The sequence below is a fragment of the Pinus tabuliformis genome, chromosome 1_2, assembly GCF_031772625.1.
Source record: "Pinus tabuliformis cultivar Carrire ecotype Pingquan chromosome 1_2, CPIR1, whole genome shotgun sequence".
Lineage (NCBI taxonomy): Eukaryota > Viridiplantae > Streptophyta > Pinopsida > Pinales > Pinaceae > Pinus > Pinus tabuliformis.
The window spans coordinates 564,351,982-564,373,572 of NC_142298.1; the positions used below are offsets into that span (position 1 = coordinate 564,351,982).

Here is a 21,591-nt window from a genome sequence, read left to right on the forward strand (position 1 = left end):
GTAGGCTAGGTGCATGTTATTGGATTGGGATGCTGAACTAGTGGGGGTGTAAGGACTTCGATGCTTGGGGCTGTGCACCTTAATAGTTGTGGAGGGAGTGGGCCAGCCTTGCAAGATGCCCAGAGTCATTGAGTACCGTACCAGATGCCTACCTTGGGGCAGATGAGGTCTGAGTCAGGCGCGAGCCTTGGGGCCAGCCTTGGACGATATAGACTGGGCAGGCTTATGCCTAGTGCCAAAAGTGGGAAAAAGGACAAAGATTCCTTAACATTTCCTGGGTGTTATGGAAACTTTCGATGCCTGCTGCTTATACTAGTTCAGCGGAGGGTGTCGAGCAAACATGAAGTAATAAATAACTAAATAAATAAAATGTTAAATAATTCAACTTAACTTTGGGATGAAGTTCCTTAAAGTGGGGAAGTATGTAATGTCCCTTAATAATAAATAATATAATATAATATTAAAATAAAATAAAATAAATAATAAACATTAAATAAAAAAAAATAGTAATAGTAAATAAATAATAATAAAATAATAAATAACAATACTAAAGCTCTAAATAAATATAAAAATAAATAAAACAAGAAAGCAGTAAAAAATCAGTAAAGCTATCAAAAAGTAAAAACAAAAGAAATAAAACAAGAAAGCAATAAAGTTGCATGTAGACACATGGAGTGTGTGCATGTGGTTCCCCTTCCAATGTTTGCTCTATTAAATAGATGATGAGGAAGATGAGAGGCATTCTAGCATTCCATCATTCCATGATTTCATCATCCACTCTTGGGAGAATTGTGTTATCTAACAAAGGATACCCTGGCAGTAGTACGTCGATTGAGGGCTCGGGGGTGGCAAGTTGTAGCAAGTTTTTGTGCAATTGAGCCTACGGTTGGGTGGAGAGTTGTCCCCAAGACTTTGTTGCAGTTAGAAGACTTCAACTAGCATTCAACCCAGAAATCACAAGTAAGTTGTCTCTGCTCATAGTTCTAAATTGAAGTTAATTAGTTGATAAAATGGGAGTTGACTATGAATTACTTGACTAATCTAATTAATTACATGTTTATTTTGGGGCTGTTACAGGCCTTCCAATACTTCATGGTAAAGGTATGGTAGAAGGTATGACTAATAGCTCTCTGGATTTTAATTTCTGTGAAAATTGTGTATATGGGAAGCAGAATTAGGTGAGTTTCCCCTCAGGTGGTAAGAGGGTGAAATAGATACTAGAGCTTGTGCACAATGATGTGTTTGGACCTGTGAAGGCTCCATCATTGGATAAGTCTGTGTACTATGTAAATTTATAGATGACTTCTCAAGGAATACATGGGTATATTTTCTCAAGAAGAAATCTGAAGTCTTTGACAGGTTTAAAGAATTTAAGGCTCTAGTGGAAAACCAGACAGAGAAGAAGATAAAGGTTCTGAGGACAGATAACGGTGGAGAGTTTTTCAGCAAGGAATTTGAAGAATTCTGTAAGAAGTGTGGTATAGCACAACAGAAGACTACTCCATACACACCTGGGGAAGATGGAGTTGCAGAAAGAATGAACAAGACATTGATGGAAAGGGCAAGAAGCATACTCAGCAGTGTCGGGTTAGGATAGGAATTTTGGGCAGAGGCAATGGAGACAACATGTTACATGGTCAACAAATCACCTTCATCAATGTTGGAGGACAAGACTCCACAAGATGTATGGACTGGTAAGAAATCCTACCTTTCACATCTGAGGGTATTTGGATGTGATGCATATGTACATGTTCCAAAGGAGAAAAGAACAAAGTTGGATAGTAAATCTGAAAAGTGCATCTTTATTGGGTATAAGGATGGTTTAAAGGGTTATAAGCTTTGGAACCAAGTATCAAGGAAGGTTGTGTACAGCTGAGATGTGGCGTTCAGGGAGGTGAATTTTTTATTAAACATGAAAGTCCCATCAAAGGAACCTGAGAAGATAGAGTTTGAGCTAAAGGAGAAAGAATCAAACTCTATAGAAAAGAGAAATCATAAGATGAAGAGCCACAAACTCTTGTTATGAGAATATTAGTTCGAGAAAGAAGGTAGCCAGAAAGGTATAGTCCATCTTATTTCTATTCAAATTTTGCTTTATATATTACTAATGATGGTCCCAGAACTGTAAAGGAAGCAGTAGATTTAGAGGATGGAAACTCTGGAAAGAGGCCATGGTTGATGAAATGACATATTTGCACAAAAATGAGGATTGAGATCTAGTGGAGTTGTCGGTTGGAAGGAAACCCATTGGCAACAAATGGGTGTTCAAGAAGAAGACAAATGCAGAAGGAAAGGTGGAGAAATACAAAGCTTGGTTGGTAGAAAAAAGTTATTCCCAGGTGTCGGGAATTGATTTTGGTGATATTTTTTCTCCTGTTGCCAAGGTAGCTTCTATTAGATTACTTTTATCTGTTGATGTTGCTTTTGATTTTGAGGTAGAACAGGTGGATAAGACAACATTTCTCCATGGGGATCTGGAAGAGGAGATCTACATGAAGCAACCTGAAGGCTTTGCAGTGAAGGGTAAGAAAGAATTAGTATGCAAGTTAAAGAAGTCTCTGTATGGGCTAAAACAGTCACCAAGGATGTGGTATCCGAAATTTGATACATTTGTACGGGGACTTGGCTTCACCAGAAGCAAAGTAGATCACTGTGTGTATTTTAAATTAATTGGTGACTGTGTTATTTATTTGGTCTTGTATGTGGATGACATGTTGCTAGTTGGAAATGACAAAGAAATTATCCAGGATTTGAAGACCCAATTGTCCTCCAAATTTGACATGAAATATCTTGGTGCTGCAAACTATATTTTGGGCATGGAAATTAAAAGAGATCGAGCAAAGAGGAAACTCTGGTTAAAATAGAGGAAGTAATTTGAGACAATACTGCAGAGGTTTAATACGCGAGATAGTAAATAGGTGAAGGTTCCTATTCCTGTAGCTGTAAAGTTATCTGTTGAACAATGTCCCAAGACACAAGAAGAGGAAGAGGACATGTCCCGTGTTCCATATGCAAGTGCAGTCGGTAGCTTGATGTATGTGATGGTCTATACTAGACCATACATTGCACAGGCAGTGGGAGTATTGAGCAGGTTTATGTCAAAACTAGGGAAGGAGCATTAGACAGTAGTGAAACAGGTTTTCAGGTATTTGCATGGCACTAGTGATTATGGTTTATGCTACCAAGGAAGACCAGGATTGGACAGAGTTTTGGATATTCATGGCTTTGTTGATGCAGACTGGGCTGGAGATCTGAATTAGAGAATATCTACAAGTGGTTATGTGTTTAACCTATTTGGAGGTGCAATCAGTTGGATGAGTAAGAAACAATTTGCAGTGGCACTATCAACTACAGAGGCAGAGTACATGGTAGCCACTCATGCAAGCAAGGAAGCAGTTTGGTTGCAAGATTGTGTTCAAGTATGGGGTTAGTATAGGGAGTTAAAAGGATAGACTGTGACAACCAAAGTGAAATTTTCTTGGCAAAGAACCCTGCTTACCATTCAAGGACAAAGAACATTGATGTTCAGTATCACTTTGTGAGGGATATGATAGAAGACAAAAAGGTGTTGCTGGTAAAGGTGGACACTTTGAAGAATACTGCAGATGCATTAAAAAAATATTTGAGCTCTGAGAAGTTCTCTTGGTGTAGAGAAACAATGGGCATTGCAGGGCTAGATAAATGACTAAGCTCTCTTGTGGCCCCCTGTGGAAAGAAAACAACAAGTGGAAGAATGTTGGGTTGTGTTATATTCTTTCCATGACTAGCCCACCTAGTTCACCGGGGGGTTAGAAGGGGGGAGCTCCCCCTTAGTTGCGTTGATTACGCAGCGTGGGGGCGGCAACCCCCCCTTCGTTCCAAAAATTATGCAGTGGGGGGGTGGCAGTCCCACTTGTCCAGGGGGTTTGAGGGGGGTGGGTAGTCCCCCTCTACAGGGTCTAGGGCAGTGGCCTGGGGAAATTTTTTTTGGACCCTATATTAGGTGGGGTAAACCTACCTATGGTTTTGTGCATGGTTTTCACACATGGTTTTGGGCGCGATGGTTTTTGGTCCATGGTATTAGATGCTTCAGCATGTATATATATGTATTATAACATTCAAAAGAACATAATGAAAAATCAATTTGGTAGTCCCGGTTTTTGGATCTAGGGGAAATCTCTGTGTATATATGTTTTATGTGTTATGCTCTCACATTGTTTATTTTCTGTGTTTTAGAATTTGTATGCAGGTAATTTATGTACAGGGTTCAAACGTACAATAATGTACTTGTTAAAAGAATAAAGAAAAGAATTATTATTATTGTTGTTGTTGTTGTTGTTGTTATGACTTATTAAATCATGAGTTTCATGCTTGGGTCATCATGTTCTAGGTCAAATTCCCCATTGAGGAATTCTAGGATTTATTCTGAGTCAATAGAATCATTCTACTTTTAAAGTTACCCTTATTAAGCTTTTGAATCATGTAAAAAGGTTTAGTATTGAGTAAAATATAATTTATGTATCCTCCACATCGAGTCAGCCTAAGGACATCAATTCAACCTCCCTTGAATCCTATAAATAGAAGCAAGTCAAATTCATTTGGAGAATCTCATCTCAAGAAAATTCGATATCTCTAAGGAAGTCGGAGAAGTGCGAAGTGGGTCTAAAGAAGACAAAGGAAGTGTGAGTTGGGTGAAGTCTAAGGAGAAGAAGAAAAACAAAATTATGGTGCCTCTCTCTCTCTCTCTCTCTCTCTCTATTTCGTGCCCCAGTTTAGGAGATCGAATTCTTCCAAGTTTCATTGATGCTAGAAGCTGCCTAATGCCGTAAGTTGCTACATAGTCGAAGTTGCTAGAAAAGAGGTTGAAGATCTAGGAGGCTGACGTGGTGTGGAGGGAAAGTTTGTTCCTTTTCTATGGTAAAGAGTCTTAAAGAATACTATTGAAAGGAAGAGAATTTTGACTAGGTTTTCTCCTCGAGGGGGGTTTTTCCCTAGCATAGTGCCTATACCTGGTGTCCATTGTTTTATGTGTTTTCACTTTTGTAATTGTTTGATGAACTAAAGAAAGAAGATATAAAGAAAAACTAATAGGAAGTCAAAAGCATCTCAAGTAATTATCAAGCATAAGAAAATCTTTCTTCATTTATGATTTTCTAACGGATATGGGGTCTACCACCCTGATATTGCAAAAAATACATCTTACAATGACCCTTGCCACATATCCAACACTACAATGATGCTGTACTATCACCTCTAGTCTGTTTCTCTACATGTCCCTTCTCAACTGTATTGAACTTCTTGTATGGGACCACATTTTCTTTCTCACCTGCATCTTGAGGTCTTCCCTGCTTTGGTGGCCATTTTCCTTTAACTTTCTCATTTCCTTTCAAGTCACGCTTAGGCTCAACTTTGCACTTCAACTTCTCATAACAATGTTTTGGCTTTTAGATGGCCTCCTCCAATGATCTAGGCTCATCAAACTCAATCTGGTCTCTATATTCTACTGACAATCCATTGATGAATCTCTGAACCTTGGACTTCTCCTCCTTGAAGTAAGGCACATATCTCAACATCTCCAAGAACCTGCTAGTATACTCATCATCTGTCATGGAACCCATCTACAACTCATAAAACTCCTTAGCTCTACCATCATAGTACCTTTCCGACAAATAATTCTTCTTGAAGAGCCTCTTAAACTCATTCCAAGTCAAGTCATCCTCCTAAATACCTTTAAGATTCTTCACATCCTCCCACCAATTAAATGCTTTCCCTTTAAGACTAAAAGTGGTTATCTTTTCTTTCATGTTCTCTGTATATCTATGAAATTATGAAAACGGAAGAATTTATTCAACCCAAGAAACCATGTCTCAGCATCTTCTGACTTCTTCATCTCTCCATCGAATGTAGGCGGCTTGAATTTCTTAAAATCATAAAGAAAGTACTCACCCTTCCTGTAAGGATGGTGATGGTGATGACTATGGTAATGTCTTCTAGAAGAGGAACCAGAATGATTCCCATATATACCAGTCCTCCTGTCAGGTGTGTCCAATGATCTGCCACCTCTAACTATGTCCTCTCTATCTGACTTGTGCCCACCAGGATACCTATTTCCATATGCCCCATTAGTTCTCTCCTATTTCTCATGGATGATCTGAAGTGGTCACTCTCATTGAAATTCTGAAAAAGAAGTATCACTACATTTACCTCTTCTTGTTTCTCCTGTGCCTGTATGATTCTGTCATTTTCTACGTTACAACTCCTTATTTTTTCCTTCAACCTTCTTATTGTGTCTTTTAAGTTAGAAGGATTCCCAACACCATGTTGCTCATATTATCAATAAGGAGAGTCTCGGGAACTATAGTCTACCATTTTGCTAGTCATCTTTGATATTCTTCGTGCAAGGTATATCATGTCAGCTAAACCAAATCACAATGAACCAACGTACCTTAACATAATTCGAGGAGGATACCTCATCTACACGATCAACAAATCAGTGTGATACATGTATAACATAATCATGACAAGATATAGAAATATAACACGTAAGAATATAACCATATAACCATCATTCGAGCTAGAGTCCAGTCATTAATGCATCACAATATCAACTACATATTCCATGACCTCATCCATGACAACAACCACCACATAACTGTACACTTGACCATATGTGAATACTAACATGCATAAACAATGCATAATATACTATACACTCAAGACAACACACTCCAAAAAAACATCGTCAACCTCCCATAGCGACCTCACTACAACCATAACCCATACCATACAAACGAAACAAGAACATGTTATTACAAAACAAGAAACACATATGCAACCGGCATGAATGCATGACCAACACACAACCCATCCAGTCTGAGGGGTGAACCATGCTCTGATACCACTCTGTGGTATCAGATATGACCCAAAGAGATCACAACCCACTCTAACAAGACTTTGTGGTATCATATATGACCCAAAGAGAACGCAACATGCTTTGGTACCACTCTGTGGTATCATATATGACCCAAAGATACTGAAACTTGGATTTGATACCACTCTGCAATGCCCTCATCCCACATCTACCCTAGTAACCAGCCAACCAGGGTAAACATGTGACGAGAAGTTACTACAATATCATTTTAATCCCTATGTGTCAGCTAAGGAAGTGGAATCAATGGAAACCCACAACACATGCCTTTTGTACCTCCTATAGGACTCCCAGAAGGCTTCCCAGTCATCCCCATGACCAGTCCCTAGGTCCCATTGCGTTTTAGACCATTAAACCCCTAGATGCTCCCTTGATATGGACAAGGGTGTGTCTGGGAGGCATGCGTACATATGGGGACTTTTCTCCTCAGACCCATGCCTGCGACTCTGGGATTTGTGCTAATTTTCAAGCCTAGAATCTAGGACACTACCAAAAACCCTTGTAGCTTTCAAAATGCATAATTTACATGAACACAAGACTTGTAAGCCAAAATTGGCTCCAAGACTAGGCCTGACCATCCCCAACCAGGACTGACATTGTGTCAAACACTTGGCATCAATGCAATCTACACGAAATGAATACAAGGCAGAGAATAAATGACCGATAACTCATTTGAGACTTGACAAAAAGGATCACCATCCTCTTCCCTTAACTATTTTGACATCAATTAGGTCTTACATCCATTGTCCTTTCAGATACAAGTAAATACATTAAATAACCATGACCATAACCAACCATATAACCATGCTTATAACCATCATTAAATCATGTAAATAACAATGAGATAACAACCATTAAGCCCACATAATAACAAATACAAAAGCAAGCGAAATTATCTTTTATTAAACATTGGCAAGAACCGACTAGGTTTGGGACTTCCAAGTACCACCCGACCATAAACATGGCTGAACCAAATATTTGTTTTAGCCAGTCACCCTCATGCCATATTCCAAGCATGAATGTGGGATATCATGGATAAACCAATCCAAAAACAAATAAGGGAATCCAGAGTTTAAACCATCTCCACCCTCACCAAATCATGATCTTACCAAAATCGGCACCGAGATCACAATACCAAACCAAGCTTGGAATGCCTCCGGACTCCATCACTATCCCCTAGGAATTTTTTGCCTCCTTGTCTCTCAGTCTTTACCACAATCCACACTAGATCACTAGGCCCTAAACTAGGACACCAACCTCATGATTTACTGTGTATCCCGCCAAAACTGGTCAAGGGATTCCTAGGCCTTTGGGAATTTTCTTGAGACTACCTATGCCCTAGATTCCAAGCCCATCCAGTAATTCTGAAGCTCAAAACTGATAAAACAATCCCATCACACCATGGCTATCTAGAAAAAGGAAAGGCAAGGATGAAAACCACTGTCATAACTTGGAAATAACCATGCCACCGACAACAAGAGAACGATATACCAACATGCAAAGCCATGCATGTCAAAACTAGCTAGGAAATCACACATGCATGTTACCTGCAAGTATTCCTGCTGAAGCTACTTGATCCTGCTCCTCCTTGCTTGATCTTTTCTTTCTTTTCTTTTCCTTGTCCTTCTATGCTTGCTTTTCCTTTCCTTGCTCCAAATCTAGAATGCTCCAAGAAAACTTTAAGTGTCCAAGAGTGCGAGAGAGAGAATAATGAGAGAGCTCCAAAACAAAACTGAACCAAAAGCCATGAATTGATCCTCATAAGCATTTTTATCAATGAGGCCTCTATTTTCTTCATTTTCCATTATTTTCCTTCAATCTCCTCCTCACATGCAACCTGTGACTTTTCACCTCCTTTCCTCCTATTTTCCTTTATTTTCGTAAATAAATGTGCCAAAATACCTTTTTTCCTTTTTTAATGCCTTATTCATTGCCTTTGCCAATTTCCCTTAACCATAAACGCATCCAGTGATGCCCACTAGGATATCTTTGCCCAACATTCAACTTGAAATAAGTGTCCCTTAACCATGGTCTTATTTTGCCTTTATTAACTTTTATTACATGAACTTTTAACCAGGAGTTGTTACACCTTACTTCTTTGTACCTACAACCATATTTCCAGACAGAGAAAGAGAGCGAAGCAGCCTCACCTCCTAGATGGTTTTCTCCCAAACAGATTTCCTAGAGAGCATATCTTGTGTCTTATGTGTGTGTGAGAGCTTATTTTTTCGTCCTCTACTTTTCTGCATAATTTATATCGCATGCATGCACTAATTATAGTTAAGTTTACATATATTAAAGTTTAATAAAACTGTAACAGTAGAAAATTTCAGTATTTTAATATATTATTATTAGATCTATTATGATGAACTATCTAGTGGAATATCCACGACAATTTATGGATCACTTCCACGTACTAGCTGACCATATATTTGGCTGAAACAAATCTCTCTTTCAGCTAATCAGCCCTGTGCCATATTCTAGGCATGAATCTAGGATCATATGGGTTAAACCAAAATAGAACCAACTAGGGCTTCCAAAGGCTAAACCACCTCAAACCTCAACCACAATGATTTCACCTAAACTTGTCTAAAAATTACTAACACCAAACAAGCTTGGATGCCTCCGACTTTCTTCACCATACCCAGAGGAATTTTCTTGTCTCCACCCATCCGTCAAGAGTTTGAGGAGAACACCCATCTCCATCCTCGACCCTTCAGAATTTTCCTAAGACCACCTCACCAGTATCCAAAGTCTTCTAGCCATCCAAAGATTAATCACAATAGGGAACCCACTACACCATGGATATCCAGGAATTGGTAAGGCCAGGTGAAAATCGTTTTCAATCTAGAAAAGTCACATGCCAATGAAAACAAAATAACCAAATAAGCAAATGCATGTACCATGCATTCAAAGACCAGCAATGAAATCACACATGCAACAAGTTACCTACAATGTTCTGCTATTGTAGCTGCTTTTACAACCTTCTCTTTCATTACCCTTGAATTCCTTTGCTTGCTTGCTTATGTCCAAGTGCTTTCTCTCTTCAAGTCCAAGTGAATGCTAAAATGCTCCAATAGTGTTCTAAGTGTGTAATAGTGTAAGAGTGACTAAGAGTAACCAAGAGTGACTAACATAGGCAAAGAATGTTCTCCCTTCTTTTGTTTCCTTTTTCCTTGAATTTCCTTCATTTTCCCTTACATGCATATTTGTGTCTTTTCATCTCCCTTTTCTCCATTTTTCCTTTATTTCTCATATTAAACTATCATTTATTTCCTTTTTCCTTTTCCAATGTCATTGCCAGTTTCCATAACCAATAATAAACCACAAGTGATTCCCACTATAATGTTTTCCTCTCCATTCAACTTATAATACATGTCCCGTGACCTTGGTTTAATTATTTACATAGAAAATCAACCTGGTGCTTTTACAATTGCCTGCTCTAGGATGGAGTGGTCTATATCTATAGACGTGCATGTGAGGAGACATTACATCAACATAGCAAGCTCATGAACTCTTCTAGAGGAGGAGAAATATCAGCTAAGGAGAAATTTGTTTTTATCCAAGGAGAATACCTCCCTCTCTAAGAGGAAGTGTTTATTTTTTTTGTAGCATCGGGAGGTATTCTTGCATGCCTAAAGCGTCTTGAACTTGACCCTAGATGCATTTTTATTTTATTGAAGAAATTTGGCATAGAGAGATGTGTACTTGTGAGCACACTCATGGCAATAGGTTGTAAAATCAGCAAGGGTGATGAATCTCCAAAGGTAGAACAAACAATGTATAGGTATATGATTGACAATTTACTTTATCTAAGAGCTTCAAGACTAGATATTATGCAAGAAGTATGATTAGTGGGAAGATTTCAGTCAAATCCAAAGGAAACTCATGTGAATGTAGTGAGGAGGATATTTAGGTACTTGCAAGGGACATTAGACTTTGAATTATGGTATTCAAGAGGAATAGACTTCACTATCAAAGCTTATACAAATGCATATTGGGTTGGTATTGTTAATGACAAGAAAAGCACCAATGGAGGAGCTTCATTTCTAGGTAGCTATCTAGTCTTGTGGCTCGACAAGAAACAAACTTTCATTTCCCTATCCATAGTTGAAGTAGAGTATATTGTAGCAACATCATGTTGCACCCATGTTCTGTGAATGAAGCAAAATATCAAGGACATCCAGATAAATTGTGGTCAACTTGTGCCAATTATGTGTGATAACACTAGCGCCAATAATATCTCTAAGAACCCTATTATGAACTCTAAGAAATAGCACATACACATAAAGTATCATTTTCTTAGATAACATGTTGTTAATCATATTGTAAAATTTGAATATATTTCCTCAAAAGAGTAGGTTTCTAATTATTTATCAAAACATTTCCAAAACAAACTTTGAGTACCTTAAACAAAGATTGGGAGTGTTTTCTCTTTCATTTTTTTAGTATAAGGAGTAATGTACACCTATAGTACAACAATCCATGCCCTCTTAACAAATTGAATTGTAGGAAAATAATGCTAATTATGACAGTTGATATATAGCACATGGTGAGCAATTTATTAGTGAGATTTATGTTTCCATCAAGACAGGTAAAATAAATCATAAGCACAAGGGGAGTAGTAGCCATGTAAAGGAGAATAGAGGTGTAAATCAAGAAGACTTAGCCATGCATCCATTTTACATTGATGTCAAAGGGGGAGATTGTTGAACATGTGTTGTAATTGAATGAGGAGAAGAATATTCAACCAACAAATGGAGAGAAGAAGAGTCAACCTACAAATAGGGGGATTCCTTAGCCATTGTACATCAATGGTTGGATTATGTCTAGTGGTGTTTCCATCAATGCCAAAGGGGAAGATTATTCAACATGTGTTTTCATTGATGTCACAGGAGAGGGATAAGATTGGGGGTTGTGATTATCATTCTTTATGTACCAAAAACCTCCATATGACTGTACTCTAATTCCCCACTTCATTCTCAAGTGTTATAGACATACTTGGGCACTACAACCCCAATCACATAAGTCAATAAACCAAGGGGTCTCAAACCCCTAAAAGTGTTGTTTCATACCCTAAAGGATCAAGGTCATCTGATTACATCATTTCCCAGAAGTTCTCCCTAAAAAACTGCTCAGAACTGGTCAAAACTAGACCATACAGACTGCTCCATGTTGAGGGTGCAATGCATCTCACCTGCCACACACAAAGGGTGTGATGCATGCTGAAAATCCCTTCTGTAGGGTGCGATGAGCAAGAGCAGACAAATGACAGAGGTAGTTTTCTAGGTGGAAACTCAAAGAATCTTCTAGAAACTACTCATATGACAATTGCCTCTCTGAATTCACCCAGGGATGAGTAAGAGATCAAGGAATCTCCAAGTGAAACCAAGAAATATCATTGAAATGACACTAATCAAAATCCCAGAAGCTGACTCACTCTCCTGCAAACATCTATATATGGATCCCTCATCCTAGAGATCCAGAGGCTGGAATTTTGTAATTGTAAGGAAGTGTTGTTGGTTTCTCTTTGAGACATTGTATTGTTGGGCGATCTTGCTTTTATGAGGTGAATAGGGCTTTCATGCTGGGAGGATGATGCTGGATCAGACTGCTGGGTTGTAATCCTCTCTTCTACTACTTCTATCAATAAAGCTATTTGAGTTTTCCTCCATATACTTGTATATTTATGAATCTTGTATTTATGTATGCATTTGTATGGTTATATGTACATCTGATTCTGCATTGTTTATGGTTATAGATCTCTATGCTTTGATGGTATTTGCTGCTTTGATTCTGCAGGTGTTCTTTGAAGCGGGACAAGTGAGAAAGAAGTGGCGAAGCTCTATCAAAGGAGAGAAGAAACAAGTAAGGAGCCAAGTGAAAGACTGAGGTTGGTACTCTCTACTTCTCTCTCATCTATCTCTCATAAAGGAAAACACAAGTTACTTTGAATTGTTTGTTTCTAAGATAGTTACCCATCTTAGTGGGACTAGCAGCTTTGAATAGACACTAGTTTTCCCAATAACAAAATGGCCACTCCACTGGGGACCGAATAATTTGTTTGTTTATTACTGTTGTTTGCTTTATAAACTACAGGTGGAGCCTGAAGTTAAGCCAGCTAGCCTTCGAACTACTTTTGCTATGCAATTGCAAATTAGATCAACACTACTTCAATTAATCTCCGGGTTGGTTTATGAACTAAACATCTGACTTGCAAACATCCTAAGTGCCCTGGTGGTAGCTCAATAACCTTATTAGATCAACCCCTATACTTTGTGTTTACTGTCTATCATTAGACTAGCCTAAATCCCTGAACTTAGCTGCAAACTGTGGGTGAAAACCAAGCTCAGTCTCTTCCCTAGACCATCACATTGTCCTCATTGGCAATCTGGATGCATCGCACCTCCCATGTGTTGCGAGTGAGATGCATCCCTGTTTTCCTTAAGGACAGGTGCGATGATTGAATGAGATTGTTTCTGCCTTTATATTTTGGTTTTTCTTCATTATTTTTAGCTCTATTCAACAGTTTTGTTGTCTATGATCAGTATATCACTGTTGAAACCTTCTTCCTTCACATTATTCAGCCTCCATTGATAAATAATTCTGAATGTTTTTTATGTATTTTTCATCATTTACTATTCTCCTTTTCAAAAAGTAGCTTAATCGAACTGTCATCTTTTGATTTGAAAGTGTCGCTACTGTCGTTTTCAATCAAGTAAAAGAGTGTCGTAAAGTCTTCCTCTTTTAGATATTCGATTACACTTTTGCTATTGTATTTGAATTGAATCATCAATTCTTTGAAGTGTCGAAAGTAGTTTTCAAGTCGAAATTGAAAGTGTCGTCTTAGTCTTCCTTTCGTTTTTAACAGAAATTGCTAAAGTGTCGCTTTGAGGAAAGATAGTTCAGATCTGTACTTAGTTTTCTTTTTGTCATTCTCACATTAAGGAAACTGAAAAAAAAAAAAAAAAAAATACATGCATGTGCATTTGCATTTAGACTGCATGTGGAAATTGATTTAGAAAAGTGCATCTAGTGTGTGCTCTCTGCTCTATGTTGAAAGAATTTTATTTCTCTTTCCTTAGTAGCTAGGATTTTCATTGCTAAAAGAAAGTAAACGACTGTCTATCATCTTAGATTGCATGTTTAGGAATTGTATATCCACATCATGTAGTGAACCTTAAAGGTAAACTTCTTAAGAAATATCAATTGTAAAATAAACCTCAATGAACATAAAAACACTTTGGAACCTAACGCACAACATCTAGAAGTGTATACTAGAGACGTATTTCGGCGTCGTAAAGCCTGGTAACTATCGTTTTCATCATAGGTCGGGTGATTCATCCTCTTTCATACGACAAGTGCCAATATGGACTTGTGCTCCCATGTACCGTCGAGTATATATTGGGAGACCACAATAGGCTATATCCTTTATCCTTAGGAAGCCGTGTCTACCGCCCTATCGATCGCAATACACTGAACACAACATTAGGGAAGATTGACTGCCGTACATAAAAAGTACTTTGCAGTTTTTCGATTGGTTTGGTAATCCTTTTGTCTAGATTTCCAGAGTAGTCACTTTCGTTCCTTTTCAGACTCCTTGAAAGAAAAGTTCCATCTGAGCACTTGTCACTTCAAGCTCATTAAAAATCGAAGGCGACTAGAGTCATCTTTAGCTTTTTCTCGACTCTTAAAAATTGAAAAAGCAAGTTGTGTCAAAGCGTCATAAAATTTATTTTAATCGGAATAACATCACAGTTCCCTCGTTGGTCTTAGGTTGAGAAAATGGAGTCTACCAATCAAGGATTTCCCCTTAGGAAAAATCCTAGTCCTTCCTCCTCTTGGGGAGATGTTGGTGCTCCACACATGGCTACATTGTCCCTTCCAGTACTCACAATTGGCCTGCTAGTATGGCTATTCTCGACCTCTGTCTTTCAAAAAACCGTAAATCCTTAGCAATCAAATCAGAAACCAGATGATACTGAAGTTTCTCCCCCACCTTCTACTTCGTTTGTTTCTCCCTCTCCTTCTTCCTCTTAGCTTTGTGAAACTACTAACACTAAAAACCAAGTAACTGAGAAGAAGAAGAAAGGGAAGGAGAAGGAGAAGAAGAAGCCAACAGTGAAAGGGGGAAACCATGCATCATCTGGGAAAAATCCACACACTGCACCTTCCAAGCTTAAATCTCCATGTGTCATTTGCAAGGGAGACCACTATCATCGAGATTGTCCTTACATCCCACGGATCCTGAGGGACTGGTCTCCTCGCTTGCACAATCCGGTGTCTTCAACCTCTGTTGATCATGTTGAGAGTACGTCGTCAACTAGTGAAAATGAAGTCAATGGACAGAAAGGAAGATCTAAATTTCCTTGTAGGCTGTGTGAAGGCGATCATGCCCTCCACCATTGTCCTTTTCTAGACGAAGCTAAAAGAGTCTTGGATAACCGTCCTGCTTCACCGTAGCAACTTCCTCCTGGATACAAGAAACTCTTGCCGAGTCCATCGCCAGTTGAAAATCCGACTCACACACCTTTGTTGTTGGTTGAAGCACCTATCATTGAAGATAAACCCTCTGAGTCCACACCGGACCAAATTCAACAGGTCGAGACGACAGTTGACCCAGTCTTGTCTTCAGAAGGTCCACCTTCAGATGATACAGTCACCAAAGAGAATGAGAACGACACCGTTCAAATTCTTTTTGTTAACACAGAATCTGATGAACACGGGGGAAATCTACCCGTTCCTTTACCGCAGGAAGGAAGTTCGTCAAAGATTCATCTGGCCATTTATTCAGTCCCTCCTCCAAGCAATCTAGTCATTTCCTTCGATTGGAATCTACTAGGGAGACCCTACCTACCATCTAATGTACCATTCCGAATCATAGTACAAGCTTATAGAATGATCATGACTAGTACTATCATAGATGAAGGGGATTCTGTGAGTATCCTTTCCTCAACTACTTTGAAAGCGCTTGGTTTGCCATCGGTTATGCCTGAGATTCGAAATCTGTCAGGCTTCAATAAAGGAACCAGTCGACCGTTAGGGATCCTTCCAAATTTGCCTATAACTTTGAGAAGGAAAACCATTCATCTAAACGTGATGGTAGTCCAAGGGCCGTTAGATTACAATCTACTCCTTGGGCGTGACTACATTTATAGCATGGGAGCTATTGTTTCCTCACTCTTTCAGGTGATGTGTTTCCCGTATGAAGGCAGAATGGTCCAGCTCGCAGACCAGCTTTCATTCCCTGGTTCAAACACGGCTACTAGTCAAATGCCATCCCTAAATGGTCTTTTTTCACAAGGAATGTCTCATCAACCTCCAGCCTACCCACCTGATGAGCGCGAGTGATTTGGTGAATGTGACTAAACCCAGGGGGCATGCGCCCTGGTCTGCTTCGGCAGGAAAACCCCAGATATAAGGTAGGTTTCCTCGTAGGATATATGTCTAGTTTGACACACCGGTTTGTTTAGGAAAATGGGATTAGATTGGAAAAGGGTTCCCCCATCAAAGGTTATGTGATCAGAAGCTCCCACCATTCACCTTTTTCTATTTCGATGGACAGAGCCAAGGAAGTGTTTTGTCTGCTACGCGGATGGAACAATCTTGCTTTAATGCAAGAACTTCCATATGGTAACCTGGAAAATCTACTTCTCTTTATACCTGGGGGCATGCAAACCTTTTTTATGCAAGTGAAAAGCGACCAGCGTAACTCTAACCCCGTAGTTTTTAACTAACTTCAACTGCTTAAGTTAGGTGATTGGTCTTATCCACCATTCACCTTTGTTGGGACCAATGGAAATGACAAAGTAAAGGAGATGTTTCCCACCAAGAAACTATCCTACCTAACCTCAGTAGTTCTTTAACCCTTAGGACAGTAGTTGGTCATTTCTAGCTTGCATACAAAAGGCTCCGGAGCAAAGTTTCGCATGGGGCAAGCTCCCTAAAAAATGAACCTACTAATGAGAGACATCCTTATTATACGACTGACACGAGCAGGTTTACATGAAGTTCAAGCTCATTAAAAAATAAACCTAGCAATGAGCATATGTTCCCCTTTAAAAAATGAAACCACCTTTGATAAATAACCTTTGTGATCGCATTTCTATCAACTTTTGAGCCTTGGTCGTGTTCTTACCATCACCCCCACTCTTTTTTAGCTGATCATACGCCTCCACTTAATTGTTTACCCTTTTGAGGAACAGCTGCGACGAGTGATTCTATTAGCTACCTTTTTTACACTGCCATGATTGAAAAGTTCCAAACCTTACCTGGAACCAGCTACTACCCGAAAACATCACTCGTTCCTCAAAAAATGAGTCTCCTTTAAGCTCTTTTTAGACTCATAAAATATGAAAATATTTCCGAGCAATTGGCCTCTCCAGCTCGTTAAAGTGATTGGAAGTGCCATCCCTCCTCTATATTTTAATATTTTTGGACCTGATGGATCATTACACAAAAAGATCGAGCGCTTGTCTTTTTCGGCTTGCTAAAGTGATCGAAAAGTCATCCCTTTTTTATTATTTTATACTTTTTCGGACTTAAGGGATTAAACTACGAAAAGGGACTACTGGAGTTTCCTTTCCGTCTCTTTTCAGACTCTCCAAAATTGAAAAGGACCGAGTTATCTTTGTCATTAAACTCGTTAAAACAATAGCGACAAACTTGTCCATGCAGACAAGAGCGAGTTTCACTGTCGCTAGGCTCGCTAAAACATAGCGATAGGTTTGCCTGAAGGGCAAATTATAGAACAAGCATATGTTATCCTCCTCAAGCTTGACAAAATTAAAGAGGTACTGGTCAGCAATGACTAGGGAAAATGGGAAGAAAACTTGAATAACTTCATTGGTAGCAGGTCGCTCTTCAACATGACACTTTCACTCCGTCACCATGATTGAGTTGGGTTGGGTTATTCCGTTCACCGCTCATATCACCATTGGTCCTCTGTACCATCCATTTTGGGGTTAATGCTACCGATCCATTCCAGTGTCGCCAATATGTTCAAGAGAAGTCGCTTAGAGAATCCACCAACCCAGCTAATGCCTCATCCGCTGCAATACCTTAACTCTCCATTCTTTCATGACCGCCACCCTGAACCTTGTATCATCAGATCGTTTTCACCTCCACAAAATCATTTGCTTCGTTCCGTGTCGTAGATGTGGGATTCATTAAGGCCCTCATACGACAGGTCACTTCTTGTCGACATCAACTCATTATCCAAGAAGTTTACTTAGGAACAACCCTTTTAGTACTTTGAAGCTTGCATGCCTCAATGGCAAGTTTCTCACTTCTGGTGACAAGTTTACATCAATGGCCTTCGACCGAAAGATTTTGTGTGGTGTTCGACGTCGACTCATGTATTCACACCACGTGAATTATACTGCAATACCTTGAGGGTCATTATCATTATCAATGATTCCTCTCATGCATGTTAACAGCTTACATCATTGGCTGGTAATCAAGTGATGTCTTTCCATGTTCGACCTCAGAACATCTTTTCACATGGATTGACCTGTACTTCGGGCGAAGATTGAACAAGTTTTAAGACCCCGGATCTAGTTTCATCCATCCGGGCTATGATATATTCAGGAAAATAAAGACATCAAATGTACATCATAGTTGCACAGATAATCATCCAAGCTAAGGGATGATGGCTCTACCTGAATCATCAGTCTGCCACACAGACGATTATCTATCCCATGTACATTAAAATTAATTTATTAAGCTGAGCATGGGAATGTCCGCCTCAGCTAGATCATGAAAATATTATGAAGATAATGTATTGTATTGTATCTTATTACAGGTCACCTTCTAGTTCGAAAAACCTCAGATCCTCATGATAAAGCATTTCACCCAACATCAGAAGATTTACGACCTCATGCTTTAGGGGGAAACTGTTATAGAAATATTTGGGCACTGCAACCCTGATCACATATGTCAATAAACCAAGGGCTCTCAAACCCCTAAAAGTGTTGTTTCATACCCTAAAGGATCAAGGTCATCTGATTACATCATTTCCTAGAAGTTCTCCCTGAAAAACTACTTAGAATTGGTCAAAACTGGACCATACAGACTGCTCCATGCTGAGGGTGCAATGCATCTCACTTGCCACACACAAAGGGTGAGATGCATACTGAAAAACCCTTCTGTAGGGTGCGATGAGCGAGAGCAGACAAATGGCAAAGGTAGTTTTTTAGGTGGAAACTCAAAGAATTTTCTAGAAACTACTCATATGACACTTGCCTCTCTGAATTCGCCCAGGGATGAGTAAGAGATCATGAAATATCCAAGTGGAACCAAGAACTATCAGTGAAATGACACTAATCAAAATCCCAAAAGCTGACTCACTCTCCTGCAAACATCTATATATGGATCCCTCATCCTAGATATCCAGAGGCTGGAATTTTGTAATTTGTAAGGAGGTGTTGTTGGTTTCTCTTTGAGACATTGTATTGTTGGGTGATCTTGTTTTATAAGGTGAAGAGGGCTTTCATGCTGGGAGGATGATGCTAGATCAGACAGCTGGGTTGTAATCCTCTCTTCTACTACTTCTATCAATAAAGTTGTTTGAGTTTTCCTCCATATACTTGTATATTTCTGAATCTTGTATTTATGTATGCATTTGTATGGTTAATGTACATTTGATTCTGCATTGTTTATGGTTATATATCTCTATGCTTTGATGGTATTTTGTTGCTTTGATTCTACAAGTGTTCTTTGAAGCGGGACAAGTGAGAAAGGAGTGGCGAAGCTCTATCAAAGGAGAGAGGAAACAAGTAAGGAGCCAAGCGAAAGACTGAGGTTGGTACTCTCTACTTCTCTCTCATCTATCTCTCATAAAGGAAAACACAAGTTACTTTGAATTGTTTGTTTCTAAGATAGTTACCCATCTTAGTGGGACTAGCAGCTCTGAATAGACACTGGTTTTCCCGATAACACCAAGGAAAGGTATAGATAGAGAAAACAAATATACTGCACATGTACTTGTACTTTCCACCAGATACAAACTTTATCTTCACTTTTCCCCTACTTTGCAATCTGCTTCTATTCATTGATTCAGTTTGAAACACATACATGGTAGAATTCATGGCATAAAGTGGGATGAGGTCATTTGCACAAGTTGTTTCTCTAGAATAGGTGGTCGTTCCACTCAAATTGGTTCATATTGATGGATTGGTCATACTCAAAATTATAAATCACTACAAAGAAACTTTGACTTATCTTGTCACAAGGAAAATTTTGGGTTTGGATATTCAAAGAATTCTAGAGGTCACCAATTGTTTCCCATTCCCAATCTACGGAGTGGAAGAGGAATGGGAAACTTGAAATGATGTGATGCTTGAGAGAAGTGAAATCGATAATGACATTGCTAGATGGTACCATTCAAATTTAATGGGTTCTTTTCAAAATGTAGAATTAATTGAGACATTTATGAATTACCATGAGAATATTAGAAGATGTGTCCATATCATTTATGACCCAGAACATTCACGACAAAGCATTTTAGCAAGGAAGGAACTAAAGCTTCAAGACGCTTTCGTGGATCTTTATAAAAGTAATGACTTCACTTGAGAAAAGTTAAGGGAGAAGAATTTGACATGGGTTGATATAGTCAAGGAGATTCTTGTTAAAATTTCAAACTCTATACTTGTTAGTTCTATTGTGGATGAATTGGAAATCGATTCTCCTATTTTCCAGAGTGACTATAATAGGCTCGTTTTTTTTCCATAAATCCTTACATGAATTTTTATTTTTTTGAGTTTTTTATTAATTACATGGATGATATTTCCATGGATCACCATAAGTTTCAATATTATTATCACAATCTTTCATTACAACATGCTTAGCAGTATCCTTGGTTGCAAAAAAGAAGAGCAAACAACGTGGCACGTAAAGTTGTTGGTGAGGAACCATTACCTGAAGAAGATCCTTCGAAGCATTTCTTCAAACAAATTATTGAACCATCTAGGGTTGAGAGATATCTCATCATCAATCAAGTTGCCAACTACTATGTTCAAATAAAGGGTTTTTGTGGCTAGGGTTTCAACAAATTATATTGATGGAAGGATTTCACAAGAGTTGAATCTGTTATTGTGGGCATTATTGAAATGGAAACGGTAGATTTTTATTTAGTTGTAATTGAATATCTACTAGTACTACAAGAGGATAAACTAAGTTTCCATTATAGTAGATTTTGTTGATTGTTCATATAGGAATTTAAACCTTTGTGGCACTATTGCAACTCTTCAAACCTTGCATGACTTCTATCTACAGTGCTTAGGGAAGGTGTACCTTATTCATCAACCATACATATTTTGGGTAGCATGGAAGAAAATGTCTCCTTTTATTGATAGACTAACAAAGAAAAAGGCTTATGTTTGGATTTGATGCACTTGGGTCATTGAACATCAAGATGGTATAGTTAGCTTGGAACGTTGGAGGAACCACCAAATTTATACTTTTTCCTAATGGTGCTCCCCAAATTAGGTGACTTGAGGATGTATGCCATAAAAATGGTTTCATTTTTCAACTAGCTATTATGAGCTACATAGAACCTACAATGGCAGAAAAACTTGAGACCAATGAATGCACACATGTATATTTGTGTCTCTTCCTACAAGATATTGTTTTTGCAATGTTGGTTGAAATTATAGAAAGGGCCATGGCACAATATGAAGAGAAAG

At 38.7% G+C, this 21,591-nt stretch overlaps 1 pseudogene; it reads left to right on the top strand.

Annotated features, from left to right (window-relative positions):
- LOC149206856 (eukaryotic translation initiation factor 3 subunit H-like) overlaps positions 1–20,946 on the top strand; it is a 249,405-nt pseudogene extending 228,459 nt beyond the window's left edge.
- Positions 20,947–21,591: the final 645 nt, after the last annotated feature.